The sequence below is a fragment of the Camellia sinensis genome, chromosome 7 (assembly GCF_055761805.1).
Source record: "Camellia sinensis isolate YWXY chromosome 7, ASM5576180v1, whole genome shotgun sequence".
Classification (NCBI taxonomy): domain Eukaryota; kingdom Viridiplantae; phylum Streptophyta; class Magnoliopsida; order Ericales; family Theaceae; genus Camellia; species Camellia sinensis.
Window position 1 is genome coordinate 64,793,240 of NC_138967.1, and position 26,311 is coordinate 64,819,550.

A 26,311-nucleotide genomic window follows, 5' to 3' on the forward strand; every position below is an offset into this window, starting at 1 on the left:
CCCAACCCCAACCCCCACCCCTAACGCCAAACCCTAAATCAAACACCGAAATCCCAAACCCAACACCCAAACCCCTAAACCCCTAACCGTCAAACCTATAATCCTAAACCCCTAAACTAAACCCCTAAACCCCTAAAACCATAAACTAAACCCTTAAACCCCTAACCCTAACCCCTAAACCCCTAACCCCCAAACCCTAAACCCTACATCCTTAGGGTTTAGGGTTTGAAGATGATGATGATGCGTGGACGCTCTTGAGCAAGATGCCAAGTACCACAACCGCGTGCAGAGCGAACATGATATTCATAACATTGGGTTGCGGAAGTTCGAAGAAATTATTAGGATCAACATCGGCTCGCAATAATGCGGCAAAAAGGTCTCCCCAGCCATGCACTAGTGCCAGCATCCAATCAGGGGGTGACGAAGAATTGCTGCTGCTGAATGTGGCTGCGAGAAGGTTGGAGATACGGGTGAATGTAATCGATCCGCGGATCATTGGAATCACGATGATCAGTGACTTCATGTGATCTAAGTAGGAGATCGTGGAGGTAGTCAGATCATTTACGGCATTAGTGAGTGCGGTCGGGCCAGGCGCTATGTTATTCATACCTTGTCCGGAAACATGTTCCAAGGCATTGTAGTCGCTATCGTAACCTAAGAAAGTGGATCCGGGAATTAGATGTGGACAAGTAGGAGAAGTATGCTCGAACTCTAACCACTCCTCAGAATTCTCCAATTGGTAGGCGTCCAAGTGGAGGTTATCCCGTCAAATCCTTAGCTTGATCCAATGATTGTTGGTTCGCAGTATGATGTTGAACCATCGAGTCGGTGGATTCTGCTGAGCGGGAAGTATAGGAATATTGTATGGAAAGGTCTCCCAACTCAATGTGCAGGTCTTCAATGAAGTCCCTGTAAGCTTCACTACTCCTTTAAATGTTGAACTCCTTTGTGAATTTTGCCATTAACTAAATTCAATTATGCCATTGACATTAATAATCAATCAATAGAAAAATATAAAAATAATAACTCAATTTAGTGCCTGTAATTATCCTTTTTAACTTTGAATTCCACCATTAACTCAATTGAATTCTGCCATTGACAACAACAACAATAATAATAATAATAATAATAATAATAATAATAATAATAATAATAATAATAAAATGCTGGTAATAAATAATTTTTATTTTTCTCATCTCATGCATTATTGTCAAATAATAAATAAAGTGAATCATACGATTTACAATTCAATATTTTAGTAGTGAATCATACGATTCACTATTCAATATTTTAGCAAAACAATTCACGATTCGATCCAGATTTGACAATAATTCCTGTGATAAGAAAAATGAATATTATTTATTACTAGTATTTAATTATTATTATTTTAGCTTTTAATTATTATTATTTTAGCCATTGATTTATTATTATTGTCAATAACAGAATTCAACTGAGTTAATGGTGGAATTCAACGTTGAAAAGGATAATTACAAGCACTCCATTGAGTTATTATTTTTATGTTTTTTTATTGATTGATTATTAATATCAATGACAGAATTGAATTCAATTAATGGCGAAATTCACAAAGGAGTTCAACATTTAAAGGAGTAGTGAAGCTTACAGGGACTTCATTGAGGACTTGCGCGTTGAAATGGGAGAGGCCTTTTCAGACGATATTCCCATACTTCCCGCTCAGTAGAATCCACCCAGTCGATGATTCAACGTCATACTACGAACCAACAATCATTGGATCATGCTGAGGATTCGATGGGACAACCTCTACTTGGATGCCTATCAAATGGAGTTTTTGAGGAGTGGTTGGAGTTCGGGCATACTTCTCCTACTTCTCCCCATCTAATTCTTGAATTCACTTTTGTTGGGTTACGATGGCGGCTACAATGCCCTGGAACGTATTTCCAGACAAGGTATGAATAACATAGCCCTGTGCTCGACCGCACTCACTAATGCCGTAAATGATCTGGCTACCTCCACGATCTCCTTCACAGATCACGTGAGGTCATTGATCATCGTGATTGAAATGATATGCGAATTGATTAGATTCACTCGTATCTCCGACCTTCTTACTGCCATATTCAGCAACAGCAGTTCTTCGCCACTCCCTGATTGGATGCTGGCACTAGTGCGTGGCTGGGGAGACCTCTTTGCTGGATTCCTGCGAGCCGATGTTGATCCGAATAATTTTTTCCGACTTCTACAACCCAGTGATATGAATATTGTGTCCGCTCTGGACGTGGCTGCCATACTTGGCATCTTGCTTAGGAGCGTCCGTGCATCATAATCATCAGTCCCCAAGCCCTAAATCCTAAGGGTTTAGAGTTTACGATTTGGGGGTTTTGGGTTTGGGGGTTTAGGGTTGAGGGGTTGGGGTTTGGGGTTTTGGATTTAGGGTTTTAGGGGTTTAGGGTTTGGGTGATAGGGTTTGGTGTTTGGGTTTAGGGCTGGGGGGTTGGGCGGTTTGGGTTGGGGTTGGGGTTGGTGTTTAGGGTTAAGGGTCGGAGGTCGGGGGTTTAGGGTTTGGGTTTAGGGTTTAGTATAGGGTTGAGAGTGTTAGGGTAGGGTTTGTGGTTTTGGCGTTCAGGGTTCGGGGGTTTAGGGTTTGGGGGTTTAGGGTTTAGGGTTGCGGTTTTAAGAGTTTAGGGTTGAGGGTTTTGGGGTTTAGGGTTTGCGGTTTTGGAGTTTAGGGTTTGGGGTTAGGGGTTAGGGGTTGGGTTTTTAGGAGTTTAGGGTTTGGGGTTTGGGGTTTTTGGGTTTGGGGTTTACGGTTTTGGAATTTAGAGTTTAGGGTTTGGGGTTTTGGGTTAAGGTTTCGGGGTTTAGGGTTTTGGGTTTGGGTTGGGGTTGGGGGTTTTGGGTTCAGTTTTCGAGGTTGGGGTTAGGGTCGGGGTTTTGGGTTTCGAGTTTGGGTTTTGGGTTTCGAGTTTAGGTATTAGGGGTAAGGGTTAGAGGTTGAGTGTTAGGGTTAGGGGTTGAGGATTTTGATCTTTTTGGGGGTTTTGGGTTCTTAGGAGGTTAGGGTTTAGGGTTTATGATTTTTAGGGTGTTTAGGGTTTTTAGGGGGTTTAGGGTTTGGGGTTAGTGGTAGGGGTTTGGGGTGTTTAGGGTTTCGATTTTTAGGGGGTTGGGAGTTTAGGGCTTTAGGTGTTTTATGGGGCTTAGGGGGTTTAGGGTTTAGTGTTTTTTTAGGATTTTTTAGGGTTTAGGGTTGTGGGTGGTTTAGGGTTTAGGGTTTTTTATGGTTTGGGTTTTGGAGGTTGGGGTTTGGGTTGGGGTTGAGGTTTGGGGTTAGGGTTTTGCTTTTAGGGTTTGGGGTTAGGGGTTAGGTGTTTAAGATTTGGGGTTTAGGGTTTAGGGTTTGGAATTTTTTGTTTCGGGTTTGGAGTTTAGGGTTTTGGGTTCGGGGTTTGGTGTTTGGGGTTATTGGTTTGGGGTTTGGGTTTTAGGGTTTCGGGTTTGGGGTTTGGGTTTTGGATTTTTGATTTTTGGATTTTTGGTTTTTAGAGTTTTTACGGAATTAGGGTTTAGGGTTTAAGGTTTTGAGTTTTTACGGGGTTTAGTGTTTTTATGAGTTTTTGGGTTTAGGATTTAGGGTTTGGAGTTTAATGGTTAAGGGCTGGGGGTTTGGGGTTTGGGGGGTTTAGAGTTTAGGGTTTTAGGAGGTTTGTGGTTTAGGATTTTAGGATTTTTAGGGGGTTTAGTGTTTAAGGTTTAGGGTTTTTTAGGGTTTATGGTGGTTTAAGGTTTAGGGTTTGTTTAGAGTTTAGGGTTGAGGGTTTGGCTTATGGCGGTTTTGGGTTTTGCGGTTTGCGGTTTGGGGTTTTGGTGCTGTGGTTAGGATTGGGGTTACGGTTTTGGGTTAGGGTTTAGGGTTAGGGGTTAGAGGTTTAGGGTTTGAGGTTTGGGGTTGGGGTTCGGGGTTTCAGGTTTTGGGTTTTGAGTTTAGGGTTTAGGTTTTCGGGTTTTGGGTTTAGGGATTCTGGTTTGGGGTTTGGGGTTTGGGGTTTAGGGTTTAAGGTTTAGGGGTTAGGGTTTGGGGTTTAGGGGCTATGATTTATGGTTTGGGGGGATAGGGTTTAGGATTTTGGGTTTAGGGTTTTGGGTTTCGAGTTAAGGCTTTAGGGGTTTGGTGTTTGGGGGTTTGGGGTTAGGGAAAAGGGCTGTGGGTTTAGGGTTTAGCCTTTTTCTTAGGGTTTTGGGTTTACGATTTTGGGTTTGGTGTTTAGGATTTAGGGTTTAGGATTTGTGGTTTGGGTTTAGGTATTAGGGTTTAGGGTTTAGAGTTTTTCTTAGGTTTTAGGGTTTATGGTGATTAGGGTTTAGGATTTAAGGTTTTGAATTTTTAGGATTTAGAGTTTTAGGTTTTAGGATTTGGGGTTTTTGGGTTTAGGGTTTTAGGGTTTAGTTTAGGGTGGATGACCGGAGTATGGGTCATGGTAACGAAATCAAATGATTGTCATTGTTGTAATTTGGAGGTTTTGGGGGTTTAAGGTTTATTTGTGCCCGACCGCTTGTGTTAAATAAAGTGAATCATAAGATTCATTATTCATTATTTTAGCAAAACCGTTCTCGATTTGATTCAAGATTTGACAATAATCTCTGAGATCAGAAAAAATGAAAATTGTTTATTAATGGTATTTAATTATTATTATTATTATTATTATAGCTTTTAATTATTATTATTTTTGCAATTGATTTATTATTATTGTCAATGGAAGAATTCAATTAAGTTAATGGTGGAATTCAATGTTGAAAAGGATAATTACAAGCACTCCATTGAGTTATTATTTTTATGTTTTTCTATTGATTGATTATTAATGTCAATGGCAGAATTAAATTCAGTTAATGGCGGAATTCTCAACGGAATTCAACGTTGAAAATGGTAATGGAGCGTCTACGGACTTCATTGAGGACTTGCGCGTTGAATTGGGAGAGACATTTTTACACAATATTCTCGTACTTCCCGCTCAACAGAATCCATCCACTTGATGGTTCAATATCATACTGCGAACCAACAATCGTTGGATCATGCTGAAGATTTGACGGGACAACCTCTACTTGGATGCCTGCCAAATGGAGTTTTTGAGTGGTTGGAGCTTGGCGTATTTCTCCTATTTCTCCACATCTAATTCCTAGATCCACTTTCTTAGGTTATGATTACGGCTACAATACCCTGGAACATGTTTCTGGACAAGGTATGAATAATAAGGCCCTTGGCCCGACCGCACTCACAAATGTCGTAAATGATCTGGCTACCTCCATAATCTCCTTTGCAAATTGCGCGAGGTCACTAATCATCGTGATTCAAATGATCTGCGAATCGATTAGATTCCGTCATATCTCCGGCGTTCTCGCTGCCGCATTCAGCATCTGTAGTTCTTCACAACCCCTGATTGGATGCTGGCACTCGTGCGTGACTGGGGAAACCACTTTGCCGCATTCTTGTGAGCCGATGCTGAATAGGGTTTAAGATTTTTTTAGGGTTTGAGATTTGGGTGTTTGGGGTTTGGGTTTTGGGCTTCGGGTTAGGGTTTAGGATTTAGGGTTAGCGTTTAGGGTTTAGGGGTTAGAGGTTTAGGTTTTTGCGATTTGGGGTTTGGGCTTTAGGATTTGGGGTTTGGGGTTTTGGTTTTTGGGTTTTCGGTTCGGGGTGGCGGTGTTTTGGTTTTCGGGTTTGGGGTTTGGAATTTTGGGTTTGGGGTTTGGGGTTTGGGGTTTGGGGTTTGGTGTTGAGGGTTTTGGCTATAAGGTTTAGGAGTTAGGAGTTTAGGGCTTAGGGGTTACGATTTACAGTTTAGAGGATAGAGTTTATGGTTAGGGTTTAGGGTCTGGGGTTTGCGATTTCGGGTTTCGAGGTTTGGGGTTTGGGATTAGGGCTCAGGGTTTAGGATTTAGGGTTTAGGGTTCTGTTTAGGGTTTTGAGTTTAGGGTTCTTCTTAGGGTTTAGAGTTCTTTTTAGGATTTAGAGTTTAGAGTTTATGCTTTATGGTGTTTAGGGTTTAGGGTTTTTAGGGTTTAAAATTTGGGGTTTAGAGTTTTAGGTTTTAGGGTTTTGGATGGTTGACCGGAGTATGGGTCATGGTAATAAAATCAAATGAGTGTCATTATTGTAATTGGTTTAACTTAGTTTTAAAACTTGATTTGTAATTTCGGGGGCGAAATTCTTTAATGGTGGAGGTTATAGCGTTTATGGTTTAGACCCCACCCTTTTGTATCATGGACTCGGGTTTCATAGTTTCTGAATGCTGTTCATGTCTTACCCATTTGCTACTTCCTTGAGTTTGGTTTGTGGTTTGTCGTGTTGTGTTTGAAACCGGTTGATTGCTTGGTTTTCAAACTTTAGTTGTCAAGATTTTTGGTCTTTTGCTCGAGCGGCGCTTCTTGCACTTGAGTAGGATTTGCAAACCCTCAGTACTTTTGCTGGCCTGCAAAACTACTGGGAGGATGTATTCTACGCTCGAGCCGCATTTCCTACACTCGAGTGGGTTTGCTCTCGGGCGATGTTCTTCTGTCTACAAAACTACTAGATGTGTATATTCTGCGCTTGAGCGGTGATGCCCTTTTTCTTTGTGTCTTGATGCTCGAGCGTCACTTTTGCTCTCGGGTGGAACAACTTATTGTGTCTGACGCTCGAGTATCACTTCTTATGCGCAAGCGAATTGTGCGTATATCAGTTCGTAAAGTGGTCATTTTGCATCACTTTTTCACTTTTCTCTTTCTCTATTTTTCAAGAACCTTAGATTTAGAGTCTCTCTCTCTAAAACTCACTTTCTCTTTACATTTTCACCTAGATCTAGCGATCTCTCTGCCCGTGTGCCTTTGTTAAAGAGGTAGTGCGTCTCAATATCTTTATTTTGGTTCGAATAGAGTTGGGTTTGAGCATCTTCGAAGTTTCACCCTTGCTTGGCTCGTCTTCTTTTTTTGATGTAGGGATTTTCTACACTTTTATATGATTTTTTTAACTTAATTAGGGGTTGGTGTGTGAAAATGGTGGAATTTGGGGGTATTATGAACAAACTTAGGGTTAAGGTATTAAATCAAAGGATGGTTTCCTAAGTGAATGAGTTATAAATGGTCATGGGATTGAATATGAGGTTATAATGCAACAAAATAGTTGATTTTGACATTTGGGTTGATATTTGGGAAAGATGAGAGTTTGCCTTAAAATGTCTCAAATATTAATTTTGAATAAATAAATGAAATTGGTATTGTAAATGTAAAATTGGATGGACCTTGATATAAATGATGAAGTTGGACATGTGTTACCTCACACCTTTGGGATTTTGAATAAATTAGCCGTCTTGAGATTGAATACCTGTTTAAAAATATCGGTATTGGGCTATCGATGGAGGATAGCTATGATTGTTGTAAAAATTGCATGAGAATTAGGTGAACTGAAACTAATCTCTTGTTGGTTGTCATTGAATATGACTATGCTTTAAATACATTGTATATGTATGATTGCTTGGGAGGAGAAAGAGGATATATTCTATGTTTGGGAGGAGATAGGGGATGGACTCCAGTGAAATTAAGTTGGCATGTGTGTCTAGGGTGAAAGTCCTGAAATCGCGCGTATAGTTGGGTGCCGATCCCGCGGATGAAATTTTCGTAGAATGGCAAATTGAAGTGTTTGTGTGATAATTTTGTTGAATTGGAAACCACTGAGTTGTAGCCTCAAATGGGTTGTCTGGAAGATAATGAAATTGGCTCATGAATTGAGACGAAATGAATTAACTTGAAATGACGAGAAGGAAAAAGGAATGAGATGTGGAATTTGGTACTTTATGATTATATAGAATATGAATGTTTCATCACAGGCATTGTAAATGTATATTGTACTTGTATCTTTGGTAAAATTCATGTATTGTGTTAGATTGTTTATAGTGGGCTTTGGCTTATCTTGTTTGGGGAAAACTTTTTTTAGGTGCCGGCGATTTGCCTCTGCGAAGGCAGTAGCTCAGAGGGAGTTTGGAGCAAGGGCTTCACTTTTGTTGTATTTATTTTATATAGCCACGAGCTCTAAGTGTTTAGAGTTAGGCCTTTTTTTTTTTTTGTAGCCAAGCAATGACTTGGAAAGATATAATGTTTTAGGGCATTTGAATAACTGTTCAACTCTCATCTTTTATTTACTTGAAACACATGTTGTAGATTCAGGATAGAATATTTATGAATGTATATCGAATGTGTCATCGTTTGTATAACAAACTGTGATGAATGATAGTATGTAATTCAACTATATTTCTGCTTATGAGATGGGTTTGCGTATTTATTTTTAGGCCGTTACAATTTGGTATCAGAGCGTATCGGGTTTAAATATCTTGGGTACGTGGGAAGTGGTTAGTCCTACAATGGGTTTATCTCGCTTGACAGAGATGTTTGTATGCTTGTAATGTTATGTGATAACATATTTATGTGATTATATGAGTATGAGATTTAATTTCTAGGTTGTTAATCGTGTCCACAGTTTTTCAGGAGTCTTATTGGAAAGACACTTGATCACTATCGTTTCTAATTTAAACTATGGCAACGCCGCGGGACGGTCATTATCTGAGAATGAAATTTATATGTATTTGTGTGACTATGTGCTTATGTGGAGTGAATTATTGTTGTCCACCGCATTAGGACGCGAGTGAATTAGCTTCGGCATATTTGTAAATGTATTAATATCTTTTGTTACCTTCATTAGGATGCCAGGACGTTGTAGTGGTGGTAGGCGTGGTAGGTCTAAATAGCAGGAGATGCCGATACCGGATGATATTCTGGTGCAGGAGGAAGGAGTTGGTCAGGCCAATATGGCTGAACTAGTGGGTCAACAGGCCATGGACGTCTTAGCCCGCGAAATGGCAGGAGCATTGCGGGAATCAATGGACATTCTCAGGGCTAAGAATCAAGTTCAGGACCAAGTAGCTGATGTAGAGCCATCTTTTTGAAACCAAAGTTTTTCCGGTTAAATCCGGATGAGTTTGTGGGAGATTCCAAGGAGCCACTGAAGGCAGATGAGTGGCTACGTTTGAGATGCTCAGCATCAAAGACGGATGTTTGAGAGTGACCTGAGGATCCTTCCAGCTAAAGGGAGACGCGGGTTGATGGTGGAAGCATGCGCGAGGACACATTGGAGGGACTTGGGAGGCTTTTGTCGATACCTTCCAAGAAAAGTTTTTGCCTTCCATTGTTAGGAAGAAGTTGAGGGATCAGTTTTCCAAGCTGGAGCAGCTGAATACATCGGTGGCTGAGTTTAAGGCAACCTTCACTAGCCTCTCTAGGTTTGCACAAGAGTTAGTGGTGACTGAGGATCGCCATTGTTTGGAGTTTGAGAAGTGATTGAGGATTGGGCTCATGTTCAAGGTGGCTACGTCTATGATTATAGATTATTGCTGCCTTGTGGAGGCGACGACTCATCTAGTGACTGTGACGTAGGAAGAGGAGGAGAGGATGAGGGGCTCTAGGAGGAATCAAAAGGCTTAGGAGGACGGAAAAAGGCAGAGGGGTTCTAACCCATAGCAGTCCTAGGGAGTTCAGTTTAGATCAACCTTTCCAATACCAGGTTCGGGTTTTGAGAGGGGTAGTTAGGAAAACTTTACTTGTTTTAAATGTGGTCAGTTGGGCCACAAGTCTCTAGCTTGCCTGCAGAGAGGAGGAGGGCAACGAGCTGCATCGTCCTCGGCTCATTCTCAGAGCCATAGCCAGGGGAGGGGTCAGCCACTCACTTGTTATCAGTGTAGGCAGGTGGGGCACATGAAGAGGTTTTGCCCATAGTTGGGTGGCACACTTGATGCGTTGGGTTCGAGACAGATTGGGAGTGGTTTGAGACAAACACAGAGCCACCAGCAGTACAATCAGCACAGGCCTCGAGGGCCAATCAGGGAGCCTCTTCGGCTCAATCAGTGCATCAGGCCTATGCTTTGAGAGGTGAATAGGTGGACTAGACGCCTATAGGGCGTGTGTATGCAGTTATCGAGCCGGATCTTATACCAGCGCCTTCGGTAGTGAGAGGTACCTTCTTATTTTGTATATTGGTTGCAAGTGTATTGATTGATACAGGTGCATCCCATTTATTTATCTCATCTGTATTTGCATCGATTTTGGAGTTAGAGTTTTCTCGGTTAGCATCTCCTATCTGTGTATAGTGATCTATTAGTGGTGAGATGATTTTGAAACAAAGGTGTCGGGGTTGTGACATAGACGTTGCAGGTCATCGACTTTCATTTGCATTTGTTTTAATTGACATGTCTAGCTTTGATGTTATTTTGGGTATGGACTGGTTGTCTTCATATCGGGCTATCATTGATTGCTACTGTCAGTGGGTTACTGTATGTGCCTTGAGCGGGGATCGTTTTTATTTCTTGGGGGACCGGGTGGATAGAGTCTTATCATCGGTATGTGATCCGCGTGGATGGAGTGAACTTAGTTGTTTTCTTTCCAACTTTTTGGGCAGTGAGTGTGATGAAGTCTGGGTTGAGTTACCCAGTGTAGTTTGTGAATACTTGGATGCTTTTCCAGAGGATCTTACCAGTTTACCACCTCACCGAGAGATCGAGTTTTCTATTGATTTAGTGCCTGGTACGGCACCGATTTCTTTGGCACCGTATAGATTTGCACTTGTCGAGTTGAGTGAGTTGAAGATTCAGCGCCAAAAATTGTTAGATAAGGGCTTCATATGCCCTAGTACCCACCGTGGGGAGCACTGACTCTTTTTGCAAAAAAAAAAAAAGATGGTACGTTGCGACTTTGTATAGATTACCGGAAGTTGAACTGGGTAACTGTTAAGAACAATTACCCGATGCCTCGTATAGATGATCTGTTTGATCAATTGAAGGGGTCTTCTTGTTTTTCTAAGATAGACTTGAGATTAGGTTATCACCAGTTGAAAGTAATGGAGGAGGACATCCTGAAAATGGCATTTTGTATGCGTTATGGCCATTACGAGTTCCTAGTAATGCCCTTTGGGTTGACTAATGCACCAGCTGTGTTTATAGATTTGATGAACTAGATCTTCCGTGAGTTCCTAGACCGTTTTGTAGTCGTCTTTGTGGACGACATTTTGATTTACTCACCCTTCAAGGAGGAGCATGAGAACACTTACGAGTAGTACTTGAGTTGCTTCGAGCCCACAAGTTGTATGCTAAATTTGGGAAGTGTGAATTCTGGCTGAGAGATGTTAAGTTCTTAGGCCATGTAGTATCTGGGGATGGGGTGACTATAGATTCATCCAAGATAGATGCAGTGCAAGATTGGGAACAACTTAAGAATGCTTTCGAGATCCGTAGTTTTTTGGAGTTGACCGGGTATTATCGTTGATTTGTGAAAGATATCTTTACGCCAGCCTCACCATTGACCAGATTGATGAGGAAAAGGGTCAAGTTCGTGTGGAACAAGACTTGTGAGAAGTCGTTCCAAGAGCTTAAGGTTAGACTCACTACTACTCTAGTTTTGATTTATCTAGAGAGTAGTTTGGGTTATTCGGTGTATTGCGATGCCTCACGGGAAGGCTTGGGTTGTGTTTTGATGTAAGAGGGGAAGGCACTAGTCTATGAATCGTGGCAGTTGAAAACACATGAGATAAACTACCCTACTCATGACCTAGAGTTAGCGGCGGTGACCTTTGCTTTAAAGATTTGGAAGCATTATCTATGTGGAGAGAAGTTTGAGGTGTTTTCTGATCACAAAAGTCTGAAATATCTCTTTACACAGAAAGACTTAAATCCAAGGCAACAAAGGTGGATGGAGTTCATAGAAGATTATGATTTCGAGTTACATTATCATCTGAGGAGGCCAATGTTGTGACTGATGCCTTGAGTTGGCAATCCATTAGCAGTGTAGCTTGTATTGCTATCCAAGAATGAGAGATGTTGGGTGCTATTAGGGAGTTTCACTTGTAGCTTGACGAGTCTGTGGACTCTGTAGCCTTGTATTTGGTAGTTGCTCAACCTACACTTGTGAATCGAGTGATAAAAACACAGAGGGGTGACTTTGAGGTAGAATCCCTCTGGGAGAAGATCTCTAGTGGGAAGGTGGAAAAGGGTTTGAATGTGTATCATGATCTGAGTGTGAGATACATGGACCGTTTGTTCGTACCAGAGTCTTGTTGAGAGGAAGTACTTCGAGAGTTTCACTATTCACGCCTTGCGGTGCATCTTGGAGGCACAAAGATGTATCACGATTTTAGTTGCCAGTTTTGGTGGAGAGGTATGAAGAAGGATGTAGTCGTGGTTGTATCGTGGTGCCTTACTTGTCAATAAGTGAAGGCCGCGCTTTAGAGGCCAGCGGGTTTGTTGCAACCCTTGCCTATAGCTTATTGGAAGTGGGAGCATGTCACGATGGATTTCGTTATGGGCCTTCCGTGAACTCAATGGGGTAGTGATGTCATCTGGGTGGTAGTTATTCCTATGCATGTGCGTGACTCGGTAGATCATCTTGTCGACCTTTATATTAGGGACATAGTGAGGTTGCACGGGGTCCCTGTAACGATTGTCTCGGATAGAGATCCACGTTTCACGGCTTGGTTGTGGCAGAGCCTATAGAGTGTCTTGGGCATGAGACTGGTTTTTAGCACTGCGTATCATCCTCAGATTGACGGGCAGTCAGAGCGCACCATTTCGATTTTAGAGGATATGCTCGGGGGTTGTGTCATTGATTTTAAGGTTTTGTGGGAGAGACATTTGCCCTTAGTGGAGTTTGCCTATAACAATAGCTTCTAGTCGAGTATTGGCATGACACCGTTCGAGGCCTTGTATGGCCGACCGTATAAATCTCTTGTGTGTTGGCCTGAGGTGGGTGATGCACCAATGTTGGGCTCAGAGTTAGTTCGAGAAACGACGGAAAAGGTTGCCCTTATCCATAAGAGGTTGGCTACAGTGTAGAGTTGCCAGAAAAGTTACGCCAATCGTAGAAAGTGACCCTTGTCTTTTGAGGTGGGAGATCATGTCTTTTTGAAGATATCACCAGAGAGGGGTTTGATGAGGTTTCAAAAGAGCAGAAAGTTATCCCCTCGATTCATTGGGCCTTTTGAGATCCTTGAACGGATTGGAGTGGTAGCTTATCGTTTGGCCTTGCCACCACAACTTTTCGGGGCTTGTAGAAATCCCATTTTTGACTGCCTTTACGACTTTGGCACCATCACTTGCACACCTAATGATGAATGTATATTCTTTTCAAGTGCTTGAAAGTCTTCAGCAGAATGCTACAACTTTGAGCCTCAAAACCCTGCAAACCTTGTGTCTTGTTTTTGCACCAAAACCCCATCCATTCAAACCTGAAAAACTTGGGACCTTCAGGCCCATTTTTGTGGGCTGCCGGCCACTCTTGTGCCTTGCTGGTGAAGTGTGTGGCCTGCCGGGCAGAATTGGTGGCCTGCCAGCCACAAGTGTGTTTTGTAGATATTTTATGATAGCTGTGCCAATTGTTTGCATAGATACTTGCATCTGCTCCCACATGTATGGATGGATGTTTCTGAGGGAGTGACCTATTTTTCTATAAATAGAGGACCTTCTCTTCCATTTTTGAGGGTTAGAAAAATTAGAGCAAAATTAATTCTCTCTTTCTTTTGAAATTTCTTGAGATTTTGCTTATACATTCTTAACCAAACCTTGCCATCTTTGAGTTAAGGTACTTTTGAGCCTACTTTGAGCTCTTGAGAGTGTGTATGTGTTGAATTATTGCTTAAAAGTGTTCTTCTCTTCAAGAGGTATTAGGCTTAGCTTGTTTTATTGCTTTATTTGCTTTGTTTCTTACTGTTTTTCTACTGTCTTTTGGCTGTATAAACACTTTTTTTTTTTTGAGCTAAAACTTATGGTGAAAGGCCTTAAAAGGGTGGAGGGGTGATTCACCTTTCTTCCACCTTGCTGCTCTAGCCTTCACCCTTGTGTTTCCCATCTTTACACTATCTTTTTTTGAGTTTTTAAACACTGATTTTCAGTGTTATTTCAGTGGCTAAAAACATGTTTTGAAGTCCAAAATTGGAGGGGTTAGCCTCCCCTCCTTGTGTCTTGCTTGTTAGTTTAACATGCCCCATGTTTTAGCTTATTGTTCTAGCTATTGTTAGCTTAATTTCAACATGTTTTAGGATTATTTTTAGACTGTTTCAGGACTATTTTTAGGGGTTCATTGCATTTGAGCCTTGTATTGCGTGCTTGTAGTGTAAGTGTCCTCATAGGTTTGGTGGTTTAAGCCTTAGCTACCAACCTATTTGAGTTGATAGCATTTGTTTATAGCTTTCCATACTTGTTTTCACCCCTAATCATTTCTGCGACCTTCCTGCTTTCTTGGGTTTTGCTTGCTTTGAAAATTGGTTCAAACTAGTTGCTTGTTTAAAGCATGAGATTGAGGTCTTATGCTTAATGGTTTAATCCTTTTGGGAGTTCATTACCAACGGTATGACACTTCTCTCATACCTAAAAAAGCACGTGGTTTGATGCTTCTTTCCATTAGAGGACTTAAAGCTTACATTTGGACTTAAGGAATTAAAGAATGGAAAGGTAATTAAAATGAAGTAATAAAACTTGGACTAAAATGATGCAAGATAATAACTTAGTTTGGGTTCAATCGGACGTTAATTGAACTCTTGAGTCTTACATCGTTTCATACTTGTTGGTGATGTAAACGATTCAAGAGTCATTGTCAACCACTTCCCTTGATCAATTCATGATAGGGAGGGGGTTTGAGAGTTTTATTTGTTGCATTTATTGAACTTGCACCATTTGGTTCATGGGCCATCATGCAATGAAATTGCATCAATTGATGGTTTGTGTATCAAGTTTACTACTCCTTTAAGCTGTTTGATGATAAGAAGGGGTAAGTTTTGTAAACAACCCTTGAGAATATCCTATGCTTACTCTATTTGCTCTCTGTTGCAGCAGGGAAAACTAGCCATCAGGCCACTTTTTCTAGCTTGCCGGCCACCTTTACAAAACCAAGCAGTGTACTTTTTTAGCAAAACAGAGTTAGTTTTGAGGTGAAAAATAGTGCAAATGTTCTACTGTGTAACAGAGGGTATCTGACAGCAGAACAATGACTTTTTCGGGTGGGAATTCGTGTATGCATGAGCACTCCTCGTTTCCCGAGGTGGAGTAAGTAGAATAGCTAGCTTAGTACTTCTTTAATGTTTATTAGTTAATTTGTAATAATTAGCTTGTTTTAATTTGTAATTCATTAGTTAGTTCAATTAGTTAGTTTTAAATTGTTGTAATAATTAATTAGCTAGTTTAGTTGATTATTTCATTCAGTTTGTAATTAGTAGTAATTAGCTTAGCTACTTAGTTTATTCGGCCCCTCCTGCTTGAGGGCGCAAATGTTGTAATAACGTGTATGTCTTCCAACCCTACGTCTTTCTCTCTTTTATTTACCTGCTTATGATAGTTAGTTTAGAAGCATCATGTTTCGTTTAGCATTTCTCATGTTTGTATCCATTTGTATTGCATACATCGAGCCTCGGTTCATCATTCTAACTTGTATTGTTAGTTCAATACTTATTTGAATACGTGCTTAGACTGCATGATATCAAATTGATTTATATGCCATGTTAGCAACTGAGCCTAGTAATTGCATATCGCATGCGTTGCATTAGCCATATTGCATTCATTAGGATCATACATTTTTGCTAAATTCTTTTGTTTATTTTGGCTTGGAATATTAGGTGAGCTTTTACTCGTTTTAGTATATCGCATGAGTATGATTATTGCCATATCTAGTATGTTCACCATGAGGCTAATTGTTTAAATGATATAACTATTTGAATGGTTGTGGATAAAGGCTTGCTGCTTGAATTGGGATAGTTTGATTAGTGTCTATTTTAGCCTACTTTTTCGAGTGGCAAATTCACAAAACAATTTCAAATAAAACATGAAATCAAATGTTCCAAATCTTGCAAAATTAGTCTATACTTGTATGAGTCACATAGTAATATAGCTAATAAATCGGAATAAGAACATATAATGTAAATAAAAATCACATTATGAATAGTAGAGGCCGATCTTTGATCGGGCGAGGGGGGTGCTCAATTTATGGCCTTCCCCTCTCGTACCTATGTTCCCGAGCCAAGACAACTTTGGTGATGACAGATTAATGGCCTTTGGCATGAGTCTTGGGTTTTCTAAATTTTCCAAAAATATTTAGGTGGTGACTCTAAAATCTGGCAAAACAGTCCATTTTTGGCATTTTCCTAAAAGAATTGTTGGATTTGGACTTTTTTGTGTTTTTATTATTTCACATTGCATTTGTAAAATTAGATTTAGAACCACAGGTAGAGTCCGAAATATAGAGCTAGTTGTCCTCCGAAAGGAGAGCGAAAAGTCAAGCTATAGGGTTCATGACGTGTTTCATATTAGATTAGTATGCTTCGGAAATATGAGCCGGATCTATCCCATGTGTTGGATTGAATTGACTTAGAGGTAGATGAGGATGCCTCATATGAGGAGAGACTGGTGAGAGTCTTAGATAGATGAGACCAAATCTTGCGAGGCAAGACTCCCTCGGTTAAGGTTTTCTGGAAACATCATGGGGTTGAGGAAGCGACTTGGGAACGTGAGTTGGAAGTCTGCGAGAAGTATCCGGACTTATTTGCTGATGTTTGAACATGTATTGTATTGTGGTTATGATTAATAAAATATGAGAACATTGTATATGTTTTGGAAAGGTGGAAACATTCTATATGTTGTTTACATTTTGGAAATATGAGTTAATTACAAACATTGCATATGTCTCAAGAAAGTATGAATTGTATATTCAATGTTAAGAATTAGTTTATCTTGCTGATGAGACTGGATGACCGGAGAATGGGTCATGGTAATGAAATTCAATGATTGTCATTGTTGTAATTGGTTTGACTTAGTTTTAAAACTTGATTTGTAATTTCGGGGACAAAATTTTTTAAGGAGAGAAGGTTATAGCGTTTCTGGTTTAGACCCGACCCTTTTGTAACTTGGACTTAGGTTTCATAGTTTTTGAATGTTGTTCATGTCTTACCTCCCTTATACTTCCTTTAGTTTGGTTTGTGGTTTGTCATGCTGCGTTTGAAACAGGTTGATTGTTTGGTTTTCAAACTTTAGTTGCCCAGATTTTTGGGCCTCCACTCGAGCGGTACTTCTTGCCCTCAAGCGGGATTTGCAAACTCTTAGTACTTTTGCAAGCCTGCAAAAATATTGGGAGGATGTATTTTACGCTCGAGCGGGTATGCGCTTAAGTGGCCAATCTTGCAGTCAAATGATGGTCTTCTGTTTGCAAAACTACTAGATGTGCGTATTTTACGCTCGAGTGGAACTTCTTGCACTCGAGCGATACTGCCTTTTTGTTTTTATGTCTTGACACTCGAGCGGAACAACTTATTATGTCTAATGCTCGAGCGTCACTTCTTGCACTCGAGCGGACTGTGCATATATTAGTTTGTAAAGAGGTTATTTTACATCACTTTTTCACTTTTCTCTCTCTGTCTCTCCTCTTTTCAAGAACCTTAGATCTAGAGTCTCTCTCTCTAAAACTCACATTCTCACTACATTTTCACCTAGATCGAGCGATCTCTCTACCCGTGTGCCTTTGTTAAAAAGGTAGTGCATGTCAAGATCTTTCTTTTGATCCGAATAGAGTTAGGTTTTAGCATCTTTGGGGTTTCACCCTTGCTTGGCTCGTCTTTTCTTTTTGAGGTATGGATTTTCTAAACTTTCATATGATTTTTTTAACTTAATTATGGGTTGGTGTGTGAAAATGGTGGAATTTGGGGGTATTATGAATAAAGTTAGGGTTTGGGTGTTAAATTAAAAGAGGGATTCCCAAGTGAATGAGTTGTAAATGATCATGGGGTTAAATATCAGGTTATAATGCGACAAAATAGTTGATTTTGACATTTGGGTTGATATTTGGGAAAGATGGGAGTTTGCCTTAAAATGTATCAAATATTAATTTTGAATAAATAAATGAAATTGGTATTGTAAACGTAAAATTGGATGCGCGTTGATATGAATGGTGGAGTTGGATATGTGTTACCTCACACCTTTCGGAATTTGAATAAATTATCTGTCTTGAGATTGAATATCTATTTAGAAATATCTGTATTGGGCTATCGGTGGAGGATAGCTATGATTCTTGTAGAAATTGCATGAGAATTAGGTGAACTAAAACTAATCTCTTGTTGGTTGTTATTGAATATGACTATGCTTTAAATGCATTGTATATGTATGATTGTTTGGGAGAAATAGGATGTATTCAATGTTTGGAAGGAGATAGGGGATGGACTTCATTGAAATTAAGTTGGCTTGTGTGTCTAGGGTGATAGTTCCAAAATCGCACGTATACATGGGTGTCGATCCCGCGGATGAAACTTCTTTAAAATGGCAAATTGAAGTGTTTGTGTGATAATTGCGTTGAATTGGGAACCACTGCATTGTAGCCTTAGATGGGTTGTCTAAAAGATAATGAAATTGGCTTATGAATTGAGACGAAATGAATTAACTTGAAATGACGAGAAGGAAAAAGGATTGAGATGTGGAATTTGATACTTTATGATTATATAGAATATGAATGTTTCATCATTGTAAATGTATATTTTACTTATATCTTCGTTAAAATTCATGTATTGTGTTAGATTGTTTATACTGGGTTTTGGCTCACGCTATTTGGGGAAAACCATTTTTAGGTGCCGACAATATGCGTTTGCGAAAGCAGTAGCTCGGAGGGAGTTTGGAGCAAGGCCTTCACTTTTGTTGTATTTATTTTGTATAGCCTCGGGCTTTAAGTGTTTAGAGCTAGGCTCTGTCTTTTGTTGTAACCAAGCAATGACTTGGAAAAATGTAAGCCTTTAGGGCATTTAAATATCAGTTCAACTCTCATATTTTATTTACTTGAAACATATGCTGTAGATTCATTATAGAATATTTATGAATGTATATAGCATGTATCATCTTTTGTATAACAAACTCTGATCAATGAAAGTATGTAATTCAACTATATTTCCGCTTATGAGATGAGCTTGTGTATTTATTTTCGGGGCATTAGATGATTGTTATTGCAATTTATCGAAGCATGTAATGGACATTTTGTTTATTTATTTTGGATGACGTGAAATGAACGTCACTTGCCCAAACAATCATGCATATAGTTTTGAAAAACAATAAAATTTATCCATCATTTTTATATTATCTTATAATATGTGATTGTTATTGTTGAGATTTATCAAATGGTGAAACAAACCTTTGTTAGTTTTGTTTTTTTGATGGGGTGAAATGGACGTTATTTACATAAACAATCATGTATACAACTCTGAAAAGTAATAAAAACATAGTAATCATTTATACATCATCTTGTGAAGTCATTTAGTATTATTTCATGTAAAAAAAGTCAATTGAGTATTAAAAAGAATAGCAATTTAATAATTCCCTTGGTTGTAATAAAAAAATAAACAAAAATTTTCTAACTTTCTTCAAAGAAACTCAAGGAATATTAATTATGATTTAACAATGCTTTATACACATAATTTATACATAGAAAAGTACTTAAAAAATATGTTATTTAGATTCTTTTATGATGTAATGTAATAATGTGAATTTCAGCATATAAAACATATCTAGAAATCTTAAAAATGGCTAAGAAAATCGCAAGTAATATCATGATTTGTTTGTTACCTCTAACATCTTAGTAACATTGCTTGCTCCGAAGATTTTATGGACACAGGCAAATCTCTCTGGATTACTAGCGGGGAAATACGGTGCCAAAATGCAATCTTGAGAACATCTTCTCCTTAAAGATTTGCGAACTGCATAGCTAGTCAAATTAGACATTGTTCGGATTTGCTAGAATCTATGAAAGATTTTCTCCGAATTCTCTAGAATCAAATTTATATGCTAAATAATTTTGTTAGGATTGTTATGATTTTGAATAAGAGAGTGACCTTTATGTGAGATTTGCATAGAATTGAAAGAGTGCTAATTTTGGAAGGTGATAACAGCTAGGTTTTTCAAAAAATTGGTTGAGCAAAAGGAATGAATTTAGAAGAATGGAAGCATAAGAATATTTCTTGGTTTAAATAATTTAGGTTGAAACTCTTCTTTTTCTTTTATTTTTTATTTTTGGAAAAGTCTTCTCAATTTTTTTTTTATTATAAAAAAACTGCAAAACCTATGGTGTTATCATTTATAAAATGTCCAACTCCAAGAGTCCACCTAGGCTCCCAACATTTTAGGGCCGATCCTAAGACCTATATGAAATTAAACCAATTGTGTAACACCCTGCCAATTAACGTAAGAAATATCCCACAACCATAACAATATGATGCCAAAAAGAGCCATCTTTCCCACTGAACTAACATTCCCCAATTTACAATGTTCAAGATTACATTTCCCCAAAGTTAATCCTAGTTCAAGAAGCTAGATGGCATTACAACAACAATTGCCTCACAGGCATACATAGTGTATCAAGAACAAAATAGGTCACTAACACAAAACAATTTAAGTGCCAATATAAAGTATGTCTTTGTCTTTCATTCTCAAAATCAACTATTTGTCCCATGTTTTACTGAGGCGGAACTTCATCATTCCCTGAAAAATAAAATAGGGTTGAGCAAATTGCCCAGTGGGAATACATTTCACCAAGTATTAATCATTCGAATGAATTTATGGCATCCTTGAGACAACATAATCAGAAGTTATGAACACGTGTAATCTTCACTATTTATGTGATTACATAACGATAAAACATGGACAATTATATTTCACACCTTCACAACACAACATTTAAACAATCACATTAATAGAAAACAAACCATGAGTCCCATGTAATCAACACAATTTGCTTTAGTTTCATAAACCATCTCCACATTTGCCGACTATTATATGGCGGGAAGTGGGCTCCTCAAGAAAACCATCTGTTTTTTCACTTTTGCCAACTTCAATACAGCAGGATTGTGTGGACACCCAAAAACATCTTTCCCACATTTGTCCACCGATAAGCCTAGACAGGGCATTTGGGCACCTTTTAACCTCCCCACACGGGTACCAACACAACACCACATTTTTCAAAACCGACTCTTACCTGAACTCATGCACAATTGACAATTCTATCACATTTTAATTCCATCAATAAGCATCCATCATCACAATAGATGAAACAACACATAATATTCAAAGAAAAATAACATTCAAGCCACAATTCCTTTACCATATCAACATCCACATCTTTTATCTCTTTATTATTCATAATATTCCATGAATTAAAGAAAATCCCATTCAAATTAGTGTTTTCTACTCAATTTGAGAAGTTTGGGTTTTACCAACTTTGGGGGTTTTTCACCTTCATCATAAATATGAGTTTTAATAACATTTATGTACCTATTTTGTAAAACGGATTTAAGAAATTTCAAGCAATATCAAGTGAAATGGTTATTCATGTAAATATGATTTTAATCCAACAAGATCTTCAAATTAACTCATAAGTCACAACAACACCATGAAATTCTTCCAAAATAAAGAAATACTAGGGTAAAAGTATCCCTATCTCGAAAATAAAGGAAAGAAGTCAAGCTCCTACGAGAATCTTACACAAACCCACAATCCAATCAGTAGTAGATGATCTTCTTCAAGTGCTCTCTCCTCCTAACAAGAGATTTTAATTGGGTTTCAAGTGTATGAGAGGTGTTTTATGGTAGAAACTTAGGGTGTTGTAAAGAGAGAGAGAGAAGAAGGAAGATAAAAAAGAAGAGGTGAGAGAATGATCTAGAATTGTCATATTTAAAAAGTTGATATTGCGAAGCTCACTCGAGCGTGACTTCTTATGCTCGAGCGACCAGACACAACTTAAAGGGCTCGCTCGAGCGACAACTCCCTTGCTTGAGCAGAAAAAGAAAGGCCCTAGAAGTTATGCAGTGCTACAGTAAAATTACTGGAAGTTAGCATTCTGCGCTTGAGTGAAACTTTCCTCGCTTGAGCGAGCACACCAGCAAATCCGTGCGATACTGGGAGCAACAATTCCACGCTCGAGCGACACTTCCCTCGCTCGAGCGACCGTCAAAACAAAATGTCACAAATAGCCTCATGGAAGGCAGACAAGGCAGCCTTTTTGGGCCCAAATTTTGTCTAAAACTGTGGTTCCAAATAATTTTAGATTTTATGTTCAGTTTGGTTCACTAAAATAAAATAAAAAAATGATAATATTTCATAGTATTCATTATCACATTTGGCTCATTCAAAAAATGATAAAATATATAGAATTGTGTGGCATGTTACTTATTATTCTTGGTACCCATAAAATTATTAGTGTTCATGTTGTAATTTGTTTTAAGTGAAAAATGTCATTTATCACGATCTTGATAGACATAAGTATTTTAACTGTTGAACTATGGAATCTTCTTTTTGAAACAGATTATCTTTACAAAAAGTGTATGCCAATCTAGTTTCTGTGATATATATATATATATATATATATATATATATCTTATTTTGGAGTTGAACCCTGTTTTCAAACTGTATTTACTATCCTTGTTGCTACTCACTGAGCTATCAGCAGACTTAGTTGTTTATCATTTCCATGTGTTAGATGGACTTAGAGTGGACACATGGCGTAGTAAGGACTCAATTGCATGGACCTTTAGGACATTCTTTTTTTTTTTTTTTTTTTTTATTTTAGATTGTTATGTCAAGTTTGTGCATATTTCTTTTTATTTTTATTGAGGTTTATTTAGGATTATTTTGATATGTGGGCTGTTTATATTCCGTAAGTTTGGATGGTATTGATTACGGTTGGTTTTGCTGTTTATACTTGTGGCATGTCACTGGATTGAGTTTGGTTATTTATGATCGGACTATTGTATAGTTGTTCAATGTGATTATGGATTTGTGTTTAGGCTTATGTGTGCCTTGGGCTAAGGCCCTGTAGGCCACGTTTGGTCATACTTGGGTTTAGGGTGTGACAAAGTTATTCAATGTGTTTATGGATTCTTGTCTAGGCTTACGTGTGCCTTGAGCTAAGGCCCTGTGGGCCACTACCGGTCATACTCGAGTTTAGGGTGTGGCAATTATGGTATCAGAGGTATAGTTTATTGAGTTACATATCTTGCATTTCATCATTTAGACGAGGTCTGAGTCCCCAAATTCCTTAGTAGTGTGTGGTTTGGTTAGTTTTGTTTAAACTTATGTTGAATCTTTTTTGATTTCATTTTGAAGGTTAAGAGTTAGCATCTAGATATCTACACAGATTGTCTTTTCCTTGTGAGACTTTAGATGTTTGTATTACCGTGTCTACTCCATTAGGAGAAACAATAGTATTGGGAGATGTTTGTTGATCTTGTGAGGTAAATTTGGATGGTCGGATTTTTCTAGTGGATTTAATTTCCTTATAGATAAAGGATTTTGACGTGATTTTGGATATGGATTTGTTGACGAAGCATCACGCCTTTGTTGATTGATTTAGAAATAGGGTAGCTTTTGCTAGGTCAGGACAACATGAGTTTTTCTTTCAAGAAGATAGGAAGGGGTCTTCTATCTATTTTATTTCTTCTCTTTAGGCTAACCGAATGTTGAGAAAAAGGTGTCATGGTTATTTAGCTTGTGTGGTGAGTATCGAACAGCTAGAGCAAAAGTTAGAGGAGTTTCCTGTAATGAGGAAATTTGTTGATATTTTTCTAGAGGATCTAGCTGGTCTTTTTCCGTATTGTGAGGTAGATTTTTCCATTGACTTGGTCTCCAATACAACACATATCTCTAAAGCTCCCTATAGAATGTAACCATTGGAGTTGAAGGAGTTACAAACTCAGTTACAGGAGTTGTTAGACAAAGGTTTCATTAGGCGTAGTGTCTTACCTTGTGAAGCACCTGTGTTGTTTGTGAAGAAGAAGGATTGGTCGATGAGGTTGTGTATTGACTATAAGGAACTGAACAAAGTTATAGTGAAGAATTGGTACCCTTTACAACACATTGGTGACCTATTTGGCCAGTTGTAGGGAGCTCAAGTATTCTCTAAGATTGACTTGAGGTCAGACTATCACTAGTTGAAGGTAAGGGATGAGGATGTTCCTACGATTGCATTTAGAACCCATTATGGGCATTACGAGTTCTTGGTGATGCCTTTTGGTCTCACAAATGCACCTGCCGCATTCATGGATTTGATGAACATAGTATTTAAACCCTAGTTGGATAAATTTGTGGTAGTATTTATTATTGACATCCTAATTTATTTGAAGAGTAAGGAGGAGCATGAGCAGCATGTGACGGTAGTACTGCTGGCGCTTAGGAAGAAGAGACTGTATGCAAATTTTAAGAAGTGTGAATTTTGGTTGAGCAGTGTATCCTTTTTGGGTCATGTAGTGGGTAAAGATAGGGTATCTGTAGATAGCACGAAAGTGGCAGCAATTGTTGATTGGCCACGAACTACTTCTGTGATAGAGGTACGCAGCTTTCTAGGGCTTACTGGTTATTATAGACGGTTTGTAGAAGGATTCTCCCATATTGCTCTGCCACTTACCAATCTCACCAAGAAAGGGGTAAAGTTTGAGTGGAATGATGATTGTGAGTGTAGCTTCCAAGAGTTTAAACAGAGATTGACATCAGTTCTAATCCTTGCTTTACCGGCAGATGAGGGTGGTTTTGTGATTTATAGTGATGCTTCACGACAGGGTTTAGGATGTGTGCTCATGCAGGATGGGAAGGTGGTTCCTTATGCATCACAACAGTTGAAAGTACATGAGAGAAATTATCCTATGCATGACTTGGAGTTAGCAGCAGTGATTTTCGCTCTTAAGATCTGGCAACATTATTTGTATGGAGAGTCATGTGAGATTTACACTGATCATAAGAGTTTGAAGTATATTTTCATACAGAAGGAACTAAATTTGAGGCAAAGAAGATGGCTTGAGTCACTAAAAGATTACGACGTGAATATTTGTATCATCTGGGGAAAGCAAATATAGTGGCAGATGCCTTAAGTATGAAGGTCGCAGTTGGAGATGTAGCTGTGTTGTCTATTGAGAGTTGTTTGGTGGAAGACATGAGACGTTTGAGGCTTAAGGTTGTTATGCCTGGTGAGAGGACTTATTGTAGTCAATTGACAGTTTAGCCAACCTTGGGAAAACGAATTCATTTAGCTCAGGAGATTGACCCCCAATGTAAGTGTATTAAAGAAGAGACGGCAGAGGGTAGGCATGTAGACTTTGTGGGTAGTGATGATGGGTTGCTTAGATTTCGTAGCCGAATTTGTGTTCTTACTGGTGGTGATTTGATAAAGGAGATTATGACGGAGGTGCATAGTTCTAGTTACAGCATTCATCCTGGAAGCACTAAGATGTATCGAGATCTTCGTGAACATTTTTGGTGGAATGGTATGAAGGATGATATTCCAAAATTTGTGGCTCAGTGTTTTTTTGTCAACAGGTTAAAGTAGAACATTAGAAACCCATGGGAAAACTACAACCCTTACCTATACCAGAGTAGAAGTGGGATCATATTACCATGGACTTCGTGTGCGGATTACCTTATACTAGTAGTAATCACGATGTAGTTTGGGTAGTTGTTGATAGATTAACCAAGTCAGCACATTTTATTGTAGTATGGCTGAACTATTCTCTAGCTCAATTTGCACAGTTGTATGTGAAGGAAATTATTAGATTGCATGGTGCACCTGTGTCAATAGTGTCAGATCGGGACCCTCGTTTTGTGTCTAAGTTTTCAAGTGCATTACAGTCAGCTATGGGTACTCGGTTAAATTTTAGTTCAGATTATCACCCTTAGATAGATGGCCAATCAGAGAGGACTATTCAAACCCTTGAAAAATATGTTGCGGGTTTGTTTGCCGTTCATGGAGTTTGCGTATAATAATAGTTATCATTCTAGTTTGGGAGTAGCTCCTTATGAGGCTTTGTATGGAAGGAAATGTAGGTCTCCTTTGTATTGGTATGAGGTTGGTGAGAGACAAATGTTCGGACTTGATTTGGTGGAGGATGCTACACATAAAATTATTACCATCGGAGAGAGATTATTGACTGCTCAAAGTAGACAAAAAAGTAGTGCTGATCATCATAGGAGAGATTTAGAGTTTCATGTGGGGGATATGGCATTCTTGAAAGTATCACCATGGAAAAGAGTCGTCAAGTTTGGAAGGAAAGGAAAGTTGAGTCCTAGATACATTGGACCATTTGAGGTATTGGAGAAGATTGGTGAGGTTGCATACCGTGTTACTCTACCCCCTATGTTGGCAAGAGTGTATAATGTGTTTCACGTGTCTATGTTGAGAAAATATGTGCACTGTCCGTCACATGTGATAGATTATGAGCCGCTTCGAATTAGAGAGGATTTTTTGAATGAGGAGATGGCTGTTCAGATTTTGGATT

At 38.9% G+C, this 26,311-nt stretch overlaps 1 long non-coding RNA gene across 2 annotated transcripts in view; it reads left to right on the forward strand.

Annotated features, from left to right (window-relative positions):
- The window catches only part of LOC145795130 (uncharacterized), a 46,363-nt gene extending 27,415 nt beyond the window's left edge, over positions 1-18,948 (forward strand). The window contains exons 3-4 of one of the 2 annotated variants that reach the window (XR_014335416.1): positions 14,868-15,080; positions 18,638-18,948. This is a non-coding gene — a long non-coding RNA (uncharacterized LOC145795130). The remainder of the gene's footprint in view (positions 1-14,867; positions 15,081-18,637) is intronic. The other variant, XR_014335417.1, reaches the window with a different exon arrangement.
- Positions 18,949-26,311: the final 7,363 nt, after the last annotated feature.